Source organism: Amyelois transitella, chromosome 5 (assembly GCF_032362555.1).
Source record: "Amyelois transitella isolate CPQ chromosome 5, ilAmyTran1.1, whole genome shotgun sequence".
In the NCBI taxonomy this organism is placed as follows: Eukaryota; Metazoa; Arthropoda; class Insecta; order Lepidoptera; family Pyralidae; genus Amyelois; species Amyelois transitella.
The window spans coordinates 9,326,515-9,339,303 of record NC_083508.1 but is presented as its reverse complement, the minus strand read 5'-3'; the positions used below and the strand labels follow the sequence as shown (position 1 = coordinate 9,339,303).

Sequence of the window (12,789 nt, the reverse complement as noted above, 5' to 3'; positions counted from 1 at the left end):
AAGGACCTTGTAAAAATAATAAATAAGTCAATCAAAAATTATTTTTTATATCATATACTGTACATAAGTAAGCTGAAGCAAATTTCTTATCCAATAGACCAGAACATTACAGACTTTGTATTTATATAAAAAAAATTAAAATATAAATAAAAAAAAACCAATTAGTTACAACAAAACAGGTAGTGAAGATGTTTGGAAGATCTTGATCTACAATACAGTGTAACTGAGGACTCAGCTAATCCACCGCCGGCTAAATAAATTATGCATTTAAAAGGATTTCCTCTTAATATGAGGTGTAGCGGCGCGAGCACGGTTTCAGACGTCGCCGAAAAGTTAATTAGGCCTTAGTTGATGTTTACACAACTTTGACGTTGCCCACCCCGTTAATTTAACCTTGGATTTGCATTCATTACAATTTACCATCTGTTACTTGAATAGCATAAGTGAGTGTTAAATCTTTATGATTTACATCTTTTTGGTTATTTTCGGTTTAACTACTTTTATCTGAGAATGTATAAGTTATGACAGATGAAGATTTTACTAACTATAAAATGCCATGAAGGTATATCTAATAGACTGTTTATCTGGCACAAAAGGTTCCGCTAGAGGGCATGAATTTTTAATGTCTTAAGTAGTTTTTATTCTTAAGTCGCCTTTTTGTTATCCACTAACAGAATATACCCATTTCCATTACTATTATAAACGTACATTCATACATGCATACACAAATTTAATCACGTCTTTATCGATTACGGGGCAGACAGAATCAACAGTTTCGAAAGGACTGCACGGCCACGGTCAGCTTGATGTAATTGAGATTCAAATAGGGACAAGTTGCTAACCCATCACCTAAAAATCCTTCCCTTAAAATTTAACTAATGTAAATAATTCCACGTACTTTTAACGAACCACTTAAATTGGTTACAGCAAGTAGTAACATTGTAACAATCAAAGCGCTGTCAGCTCACAAAGGCATTCTGATACAAGTTAGAACGAGCCGATGTAGACTCCGGAAATTGTCGCGTATTGAGTCGAGTTTCAGTAATAACTCGACAAACTGTGAATACCTGTACGGCAGCTAGCTGAACACTGTGGTTTTGTCGGTTTCGGTTCGGTACCAATTCGGTAATAATTTTATGAAATATAAATGAATATTGAAAACTAGACTGCAGTTTCGCTACTGCGTAAATTTCCCCTAAATAAAATTGGACTAGTCTCTCTTTTTTTACCAGTTATATTTCATCATGGCAAAAGGAAAAATTTGCTGCCTTCCTTTCCGAGTAAGATGTTTTTATGCATGTATGTAATTTTAACATAATTGATAAAGGGGTATTTGCATAATGTAAACAAAACTACGAATCTTTACTCTAGAAGTCTATCTATATTCATTATAGATATAATATTTGGGTCAAATATAAAGAGGATTAATTAAATCACACAGATTGAGATATGTCACACATTGACTGCACGTTCAGGTAACTAGGTGTGTAACCATTGACCCAATACGGGTTAGGTTTACCAGCAAAGGTTGCGGTGGTTAGATAACCTGAAGAAAACCTGACTCATCCAATCTAATATCTTTGGTCAAAGGCATACCCTGGTCTTGTCTCTGGAGAACTCATCTCTCCAGAGAGGATGCAATCGGGACCAACGCCAGGAGGACGAAGATTGAGAGATATCACATAATTGAGATAGGCCCAAAACAGGTTCTAAGTACCTACGAATCATATAAATAAGAAAAAAAATCTAACTTAATTCATTAGGGTAAATTTGCAGGCCATAAAGTCAAAGAAATATAGTCAAACTTTAATAGAAATCTGAAATGAACATAGCTACGTACATAGCAATTGCGATCCGGAATTTTCTCCTTTAAGCTCCTTAAAAATTTATTGGAAATGTTTTCTAACGGAACGTTCAATATTTCTGAAGCAATCTCAGGTGCCTCTAGAGAATATTTGAGAGATCGACAAGCGAAAGAAATTAATGAATTATGTATATTAAAGGCCCTCGTTTTAATAAATATAAAGCATCTTTGTTATAAACTACAAAACCATTATCAACTTGATAAAATTATACATTATTTGATCTTTACTTTGGCACATCCAAAGTAAAAACACCTACTTGAAAAATGACTGCCGTCCTGGATAATTCCGCTTTCTTAACTACAAATTTTTGTTTGCAATTTCAAAATTCACATTTGACTGACACGACTTGGGATGTTAAAAAGTAATATTGTTTAATAACATTTGACGCCTATAATTGTATGGAGGGTAGAAAACACAGAGAGTGGTATGAATAGGATATTGTCACCACTTTCCATTGCCAATCTGTTGTCACACATAAGGCATTCACGTGTTACTTTTGTCACGAGGTACGCTTTCCTCCAAGTGTACGCCTCGTTAATACAAGGCTATTGTGTCGACACCAATTATAAAGTTATACGGTGTACAGTTGTACACCTTTCGGCAGGGCGCGGGGAACAAATTGCCTCGACTGAACTGATTGACATGTTTTATGAAATTTGTTATTGCGCGGGGAATTCACAATTTGAATTTTCAATTCGTTCAGATGCTGAGTTTGTTTACCGTTTGGAAATGATAATTGATATTTTATACATACATATCTCTACTTATATATAATCACGTCTGTATTCCTTACGGATAGGGAGCAGTCTTGAATAGACTGAAAGGTCACGTTTAGCTCTATGGCTTAATGATAGAATTGAGATCCAAATAGTGGCAGGACAGGTTGCTAGCCATCCCCTAAAAGAAGCATTGTAAGTGGCTGTAGGCAGAAAGAGCCTTCCCCATCTTCGTACCTAAGTAGTAAAAAAAACTTTTTAAAGGCTACCAACTGACGAAGTAAAGTTTCAGAACCGATTAAACTTTATTTCGGTAAAATATTATAGGTACCTCATTTTTACATTGATGGTTGAAAAGGCTCTTTTATAAGCTTAGAAAGCGTCAGAAAACCACAATCTCACAAACAAATATCTTCAAAGGTTAAGACAAATTTGCTATAAAGGGTAGACATTTTTGATGCGGTGACAAGACCACAACTTAGTTAAGTTTAGGGTCCGTGTAACGAATTGCTTGAAAGTTTACTTGCTTAGGCCTAACTTGCCTTTACTTTGGGTACAAATTCTCAGGACTCTTTTCACTCGGACAGAATATAAACAATCTTCTGAAGCTTTCTTCAACACTTACTAATGAAATGTTAGTGTAACCACGGTGTAAATCCTATTTTAGTTTCTCGTATAAATGTTCATAAAGAAAAACTAATAAAAAACATATACATTATTATTTACTTATATCTTCCATTTCCCTTACAGGATAGACAGAGCCAATGCTGCCGAGGATCGGAGGCAACTTTTAGCTGGATGACCATGGCTGGCATCGTCTAGAAAAAATCCCAAAGTAAATAAACCTTGATTGATTCGCTATCAGACCAACGTTTAAACTAATCTTCTCATTACCTACTTAATGAATTCACTTTTTATTTTGTTTTTCTTTTCACTTCCGTCTTGTAAAATAATGATACATTAATTTCATATTCTTAAGTATCAACTAAGACATACATTCGTTAAAAAAATTGTATGGCACAAAAAAACTAAAGTTGCAAATTCCACTACAATTGTGAATTTCAAGTTGCAATACACGTAACCCTTCGGACCCCGATTGTCGCATATTTCCCCAAAGGGCCATTGTCTGCCCACGGTTCGATTCCCGTCTTACCAACAATCATATCCTTGTAATTGCTATAGAGAGATTTATTGGCTTGTCCCGAAGAATTTACTTCGGCAGACATTTTATCTAATCTTCCGACTCATTATTTCTTGATTGAGTGCTTTTGTTATTGTTTATTAGATTACCGTCGCGTCCGTTTGTGTTGCGGGAATGGATATTTGCAAGGACATTCGGTTATTAGTTAAGCAATAATAATAGGTAAGGATAAGGACGATTATTTTCTCGTATAATTTCTTCATTGTATGAAGAGAAAAAACAGACTACCTTTAGCTCCCAACCCGCTAAACTTAAATCCTGATTATTCCTGATCCCGAAGGAAGTGTTGAGAAAAAAGTACCCTCTCTGAATTAATTTCATAATTTACACATTATCGAGAAAGTGATTTGTACTAAAAACGTTTAGATCTTAATTGTTAAATAAGGAATTGTATATCCAAAAAAATGTAAAAAAAAAAAACAAAACAAATTATCACCCAATTATTATCGCCGCCGATTATGCCGGATTTTCCTCCATTCTATTTCTAAACTTATTTACGTCTTTCCCAGTCCTCAGTTACTTAAAATTATCCACTCTCTTGACTCATAACTGCATAGCACTCAATTCAAATTAGGGCTACTGCAATAAAGGATAATGAGATTTTTTTTACGTCGTTGTTTTTATTCGACCCGAGGAGTTCTCCACACTGATTAGTTGGGGCGAATTTATTATGATTTCTTTTATTATTTCCTCATAATAACTTTTTGAAGTGATATGTTTGTTATTTACAGTACTGTGTAAAAACAGTTTATTACTGTTACCAAAAAGGGACTTACCTTGGGCTACGCCTGACAATAACGTAAAGTTATGGGAAAAAAAATGGTACATGCTATTGATTTCGCATATGATTAATTGATCTGTGTGAGCATAACGCGTGGCAATTGTATAAAACAAACCACAGCAAACTTGGGGAATTATAAAAATTTTTACGCGGCTCCACCGCGGGCGTAATCTAGTACTCCACAAATTTGAAAAAAAGTCAGGTGTTTCTTCTATTTAAAAAAAAAATACTTTAAGTAATACGGATTATTTTTTCGTCCGATTCGCCTGGGTCCTTGTTAACGCACTGCTGACTCGGCCGCAGGGTAAAAATATACGTGTCTAATTAGCTTCTAAAATGAAGCCACTTTGAAAATATTCATCTGTGTTTACCCTGAAAAGCATTGCTGGAAAAGCCCCAAGTTAAATATAAATATAATCTGGAAATTATGGTTACAAAATAAGAGCGCTTTTTAAAGCAAACGCTGACAGTTCTCGTTTTTCATAAATTAAATTATATTTTTTACGAATTAGAGAACATTCATTAATGAGTTATATCTTCGACAATTGAGAACTAAATTTAGATATACTACATAAATTTTGCGCCTAATTCTTACTTCCTTCAAAGTAAATTTTAAGATACATTGAAGAAATTTACTTTGAAGGAAGTAAATAAGTGACTTAGGGATAAAACTAATTTATATAAACAATATCTGTAGTATTTTTCTTTTGAGCAATGAAGAGTTTATATTTATTATCAGCGTCGATACATAAGTATGTTATTAATCCAAATGTCCTTGAAAATATAAATTCCGTCAAACGAATGAAACGGTTACTTATTAAAATTTAAGAAGGTAGACCTTAGACCCACCTGCTAATTTATCAGATGCCTATAAAATTTATTTTTAGTTTTCTTCAGATCTTAGCAGACCTCAAGGCGACTGCGCCAACTCTCGTCGCTTCGCAATTTATGTGTTCTAAGATAAAACGTTATAAATAGGTAGCAGGAATAACGTTTTAAAATAATCACCCTTAAATTGCTGTTTGGAAAGAACATAAATGCCGTAGAGTAGGTTTATTTTGAACGAATAAATAAGAAGGCAGAGGTACCGCAATATTAAATTGATAAACCTACTTCATTGTGACCTAGTGAAGTAAATAATTATCCCTACTGTTTGCTTGATTCCAAATAAGTACCTATTTACATTTCCCTATCAAAATATGCCATCTATTTATGTGAAAAATATAAGTAAAACAAACGACGCGTCTCTATTCATTTCGCTCATCTATTATAATACTCAGTCTTAAGAAAAGTGGCTCAAGCAAAAGCGCCCGCGGCGTAAAAATGTTCTATAGGCATGTTACTTGGATTTTATCTTAAATACAAGTAGGTGCCTACCTGTTACAAGAGTGGAAAATTTCCTGCCAAAAATACAAAATATTCTAAAATACAGCACAGAAAAACAAAATTATACAGTTTATTACAATATTTCGTGTAATTTGAGTTAGTAACAATAAAAATAAAATGTTCTTGATACATTTTCGAAAGCATACAATAACCTATCATACCTAAGGTTGTCAACTGTAGATAACTTTCTTCTCTCAACATTATTAATTTATACAAGCATGAAATAAAAGTACTTATAGCTTGATACTAACAACTATCAAAAACTGCGTTTTATCGAATGATAAAGGAAGGCGTAGTAAACCAAATATATAAATAAATAATATTGATGATCCACTTATAAACCATTTAAAGGACTAAAACTTGCACTTCCCAGTTTCGTAACTAATTTAAGAAAAAGGACAGTAAAAATCCAAATAGCAAAAGTTTGTCCGGTCTTCCGGCCCGGAATTTAATTAACGTCCCGAACCGTGCCGGACGCCGGTTCGTAATTGAGACCTGCCAACTACAAGACTGGCTACCCTACACGAAATGTCGTCCACTGTCAAAACGTTTGGATTGGAACTGAAATTTTAAAGCGCCGCTCCTACGCATACCTAGTTTTTCCTAACAACTCTATTCTTTCCATACTTCATCATCGTATCAGCTGTAGGACGTCAACTGCTGAACATAGGCCTCTCCTAATGATTTCCACCTCACTCTATTTCTATCACGCTTTCACGGCATCACGGCATTTTTTTAACAGTTTTCATAACAGTTTGTTTGCATAGTTGATTATCCTAGGTCTGACATGGGACGAGAAAACGAGAGGTTTAGTTGCACGTGGACGAAGGTGTACGTAAATAATTATTTTATTTTCAATTACATTTGTCATCATATATTTTTATTCACACCTTATAAGGTAAACAAAGTGTAAAGTTTAAAAGACAAATCAAAATCAAACTCTATTCTCTTAAACTATTACGCTCAATGCGTATTAAAAAATAAACTTATTTACCTTCTCATTTAATTAAAATTTGGGGCTGCTGTACTGCAGCCTAAGCTATCAAAGTGAATCGTTCACCTTGTATTGTTCTGCACTTTGATTCTCATAGATGTACATTATTCTCGCGTTTTATAATTTTGATTAAACAGAGGACTTGGTTAACCATTCTTTCGGAGTCTTATCATAAAATTAAACAACAAAAGTCAATTTCGAGCGGGAATCCCGCTGCAGCATGTCAGCTGTAAAATATAACAGGATGCTTTTAAAAAGTAGTAAAAACTCTGGTACATTAATCCGTAACAGTTGGCAGGTGAGACGATCGATTCCGAGCGAGCCCTTGTTGAAATTAAGAAAGTTCTTAATAACACCCCGAAATAACTTTGAGGGACCGCGCCAGAATTAACTTTGAATTTTGATTTTACAAGATACTCTATAGGATTTCAAATGTTCGCTCTTTGAGTAAATGAAAGAATATTTTTGTATATAATCACAATACGTATAATCACGTCCTTATCCATTATTCTAGGTAGACAGAGCCAATAGTCTTGAAAAGTCTGAAAGGCCACGCTCAAATATGGCTTTATGGTGAAATTGAGATTCAAATAGTCACAGGTTGCTAGCCCATCGCCTAAATGAAAGATCCCAAGTTAAAAAGCCTGGTCGCTTGATTGACTTTTAAAATCGACATGGAAAAGGAAGCAACGGGCATCTATGTTTTTTCTTCACTACCTAACCAGTATGAAGGGCTGCACTAGATGAAGACAGGAGATTGATTTTCTATTTATAGAATCTTATATTTTAAAAAAGCCTTACCTGGTTTTCGTTTCTCCATTTTACATCCAATCGTTTTCAACTATACAATTTATTTTTCTTTAATAATTTGAGTGCATTTAAATCTGCTTGATGGTAAGCAAGATGAGTCTTAAAGTGGTGCACGCAAGCACAAATATGCCTGTTCACCGTTACCTTGAAAATCATTAAGTTAATGTACCAAGTGGGCTATACATAGGTATACCTTATATGTATAGACACCATTCTTTGTAATAAACAAAAAGCATAAAATAAATTTTGGTCGATCGAATTTTTTTTCGATTTTCATAGACGTTCACTTCCACAATGTTATCAGTTTTAGATTTCGTTGGAACATTAATTAACCGGACAGCTGCTGCAACCGTATTGTTCATAAAAATCACAGAGCAAGGAAGGCCTTACCCCGGAGTGAGATAAAAAGCATTATCTTCTCCCTAAAAGTGGTTAATAAAATACTCGTAAAATACAGGGTAGATACCACGCGACCAATGAGAGTCGTTAAAGGCATGCGCCATAAACGTGGTAAAAAATTTCTATTTTTGATGGGAATACATTTTTAATCAAAGGGTATACAATTATGATCATGTTGCCTAATTATTCCGTCTATATGGCTAAGACCAAAATCTTGGTTGAAAATTCTGCTCAATCAATTGGATTTCGTTCTTGAAAGATTGCTTTTAAAAACAAGAATAACGAAACATTTGGTTGATGCCTTATATACTAGACTACCTACCTAATAGTAGATACTACTAATAGTACCTAATAGAAAATTCGGGCTTTGTGGAGAATTCGGCTGCCTATTAATTTCTTTATCAAAATAATTACTTAGACAAAATTTCAACAGATACAATACAATCATACTATACTTTTGGCTATGTCTATCCCTTGCGGGGTGGACAGAACCAAAATCTCAAGTATTAAATTCTGTACGTATTGTTTGTTTCCAATGACAGACACACCACCGTCTTAACTAATTCAGGAGTAGGTAACAATTTTCGAATTCCCTGTTCACAACTTACTTCCACACCATAGAACTATTCGATACATTTGAATTCACGAACAATAATTATCGTCAACATCACTCCTCAATAATTATTTTGAGATTCAAAATCACTACAATTCTGAACTCTATTGTCTTTTAATAAAGGTGGTGGGATCTATGTATAGGCGTAATTATCGGTGATCGTCCCGTAGGAAAAGGCCGAACCATTTAGCGGTATGAAACATGTATGAGTAAATTTCTGTATGATTGCCGGCTGCGGACCGTGATTTGGAAACCCCTGTGAATTATAAATAGGTCATGACTCGTGATTCGACTGACAACGAAGGAAGTATTAATTACTCGTGCATTATTATTACAAAATAATCAAATAAGTTTACTACTGAGTTACAGTTTAATTAAAGTTAAATAATCTTTAATTAGGTACACATTTCTAACTAGAGGTAAGTACCTATTGTCCACACTGTATCGGCGTTTCGGTCCATCCGTAGAAAAATAAAGACTAAATTATTATCTATAACAAATAAAATTTCATTTAAATAAGTATAAGAAATAAGCAGATTCAACATTGTTTATACAATATATAAATAGTCTGGAGAAAATAGTGTTTTCCATATTTTGAGACAAAATATTTTTTCATTAACATTGCTACGATACGAGTTATTGTGACTTTTAACCCATGGTTCTCATTTTGACCTGCAGGAATGTGTTTTTCCGTAATTATCACTCGGTTTGCTGATTTTCATGCGGTTTTCAGGAAAGTGTTTCTTACACTAAGCAGGTTTTAGAAATTTAACCGAATTCAAAAAAGAAGGATGTCGATTGGAGGCAGTTCTCTTTTTTTACAAAAGTTATTCTTGTATCATTTGAAAACAATGTTTGAAACATTTGACAAAGAAAGTCGTGATTTGCTCGGTCAACCACTTAAATAATACAAGACAATTAAGGTTAGAATAAACAGAACATTGCTACTAAAACTTACACATGCTGAACAATTAAAGGCGAACTATTTTCTCAATATTCAGCAAAGTTTCCTTGAGATTAGTGCGCGCACTAAGTCCTAATTGCGCATAATAACCAGCAGCAAAGATTACAGATATAGGGAGATATGCTAAACAGATATATGTAGGTATATCTTGCGTATTATCTTATTTTCTGTAGGTTTTCTTTTTGCACTGTAAAATAATGTTATTGGGAATTTTCTATTGGTTGTAGAAATAGGTAAGTACGTCAAAAAAATTACTTAGATACATTTCCTTTAGACTGCGATTTAGATGCCATCCATTTATAAACCAAGAAAATTACAGGAATATCTTTTGAAGGCAATTAAACCCGCACTTTCTTTATTATCTATCTCCCTCTCATATATTCCATTATCACATCCTCAACCACTATGCTATCAGTCGTGACAATCGTGACTAAAAAGTATGTAATGTTGTTAGTTGTACTTGGTGCTACTCAAAGGGTTGCAATAAAATATTTTTTCTTCTTTTAATTGTTTTCGGGCGCCGTGTGGTTCCCGGCACCAATAGAAAAAAGAATACCTACGACCACTCCATCTCTCTCCTATGGATATCGTAAAAGGCGACTTAGGGGTAGGCTTATAAACTTGGGACTCTTCTTTTAGGCGATGGGCTAGCAACCTATCACTATTTGACTCTCAATTCTATCTGAACGTGGCCTGTCAGTCTTTTCAGGACTGTTACCCCGCAAGTAATATAGACGTGATTATATGCATGTATCTATTTTTTTCTTGCAATCATATCCACTTAATGCTATGATCAAAGCGGAGGCCAAAGGTAGGAAACTTGCGTCGCGCGGTCTGCGGTGGCACCTCGCTGCGCTAACAATTTGCGGGCGCGCCGACTTGTCGTGTCTCAGTCTTAGGTAGCTTAGGTACTATTGGTAATCTAGTTGGTTACCGGTACCTACTCGCTATGTGTCTAACTTTGACGATGACTCACTATTAATTTAACTACTTACGTAGGAAATCAGACCCCTGTCGCATTATGTGGTTACGGAATAAGAAACTCCAATACATATATGGCTCGAATTTTCATTAATTTTCGTACAGTGGGTTACACAGAAAAGTTTATATAAATAGGTATAAATAACGTTGTCGCACATATTTAGGTATGATGGTGTAAGTACTCTACTATTGGGACCCACTGTAAAAAAGAAAACGATGATGGATGTTAATAATATTTAGGGTGGGTATGTTATATCTGGAGGCTTATTTAAAATAGTTGCCACCTCTTACAACAAGTAGGTACATACTTAATTTGACGCTTGCTAGTACTATCAAAAATTATTTGGTTAGATTTTACATTCATTGATAGATTAGTGTGTATATTGATTGGTTTATATAATAACTAGCTTTCCGCCCGCGGCTTCGCCCACGTGTAATTCGGTTATATATAGCGTTTTTTAATGATCTCGACAGGGCTTTTTCTTCCACAGGCTGAAACCTTGTTACAACTGGAATTAAATATAGCCTGTGTTACTCAGGGATGATGTAGCTTTCTAATGGTGAATGTTTGAAATCGATTCAGTAGTTTCGGAGTTTATCGATTACATGTGTAAACAAACAAACATATAAAAAAATAGATTGTTCCTCTTTATAATATTAGTATACATACAAATCTATATAGAAAAAGTAAAGCGAGACAAAATCATCGTCTCAAAAGAAAAAAAAACAGGATTTATAGGACGAAGAGGCCTTACAGGATTTCCTTCTGTTTAAGTATTTGCGTCTGATAGTCATCATCCCATGTGAATGAGCTGATGATGGAAGGTACAACTCCTCAACGGTTAGGAGTTGAAAGAAAATTCTTACGAAGTTATACGTACATGTGAGGCTATTAGGTTGACCTGATAATAAAAAGTAAATCTCATTAACGTTAAGAATTTAGGTGAAAATGGATGCGGACAAATTTTGTCTCTTCACTTGTTTCCTTTTAGCTGTTTGTATGGGTAGTGTTAACACAAAATAGGGATTTAAAGGCGTGATGTTATTAATGTTATGCATGTATGTACATAATTATGTATGTTATTATGTATGTTAAAGAGACGACTGAAAGTTGTCATACAAAGTCTTTTTTTTAAGGATGGGAAATCATCAAATGACCTCTCCCGCTCTGGGTGGAACGGAAGGGAGTGTCAGACTTTTACTGACTAAAACCCACCTCGTTCCTTCAGTTGCCCTTTGCGTTCCGGGGCCACGGTATCTCGTTAGAACTTTCCCGCAGCCCCGGCTCAGTTTATCTCGTTTCCCCCCCTTGGGGGTTGACATTTCAAAAATCCCTTCTTAGTGCTCACTTATGTTACTAAAGGAACCTCTGTTCAAAATCTCAGACTCCTATACCGAGCGGTTTCGGCTGTGCGTTAATAAATCAGTCACCCAATCGCACCCCCTAAATCACGATTGGAGGGTAGTTTGAAAAAACTTATAATGTCAAACATATTTACTTGCCTATGTACGTGTTCATGCCAAGTTTCAAGTTTATAAACCCAAGGAATAAGATTTTTCATAGAAACGTTTTTACCCCTTTTCCCCCCCTTGGGGGTTGAATTTCCAAAAATCCTTTCTTAGTGCTCCCCTACATATCCCAAGGAACCTACATTCCAAATTTCAGCTGTCTACGACCAGTAGTTTCGACTGTGCGTTGTCTGTCAGTCAGTCACTCAGTAACGGAAGAGTTTTATATATATAGATAACCTATACATAGTCCCATATGACATAAGACACAAGCACACTACACGCGGTGCGCCTTTTAACCATGATCGCTACGTAACTCGCCGTACCGCAACATTTAAAGAGGAACTTTACCAATATTGGACCATGGTTTATGAAATCGTGCCGTGTGGTTCTCGGCACCAATACAAAAAAGAAAAGGACCACTCCATCTCTTTCCCGTGGATGTCGTAAAAGGCGACTATGGGATAGGCTTAAAACTTGGGTTTCTTCTTTTAGGCGATGGACTAGCAACCTGTCACTATTTGAATCTCAATTCTATCATTAAGCCAAATAGCTGAACGTGGCCATTCA

The 12,789-nt window shown here is 35.0% G+C and overlaps 1 protein-coding gene across 1 annotated transcript in view; it reads right to left on the bottom strand.

Annotated features, from left to right (window-relative positions):
- LOC106134523 (ATP-binding cassette sub-family F member 3) overlaps positions 1-12,789 on the bottom strand; it is a 434,240-nt gene that overhangs the window by 250,568 nt on the left and 170,883 nt on the right. The gene's annotated exons all lie outside the window — the stretch shown is intronic.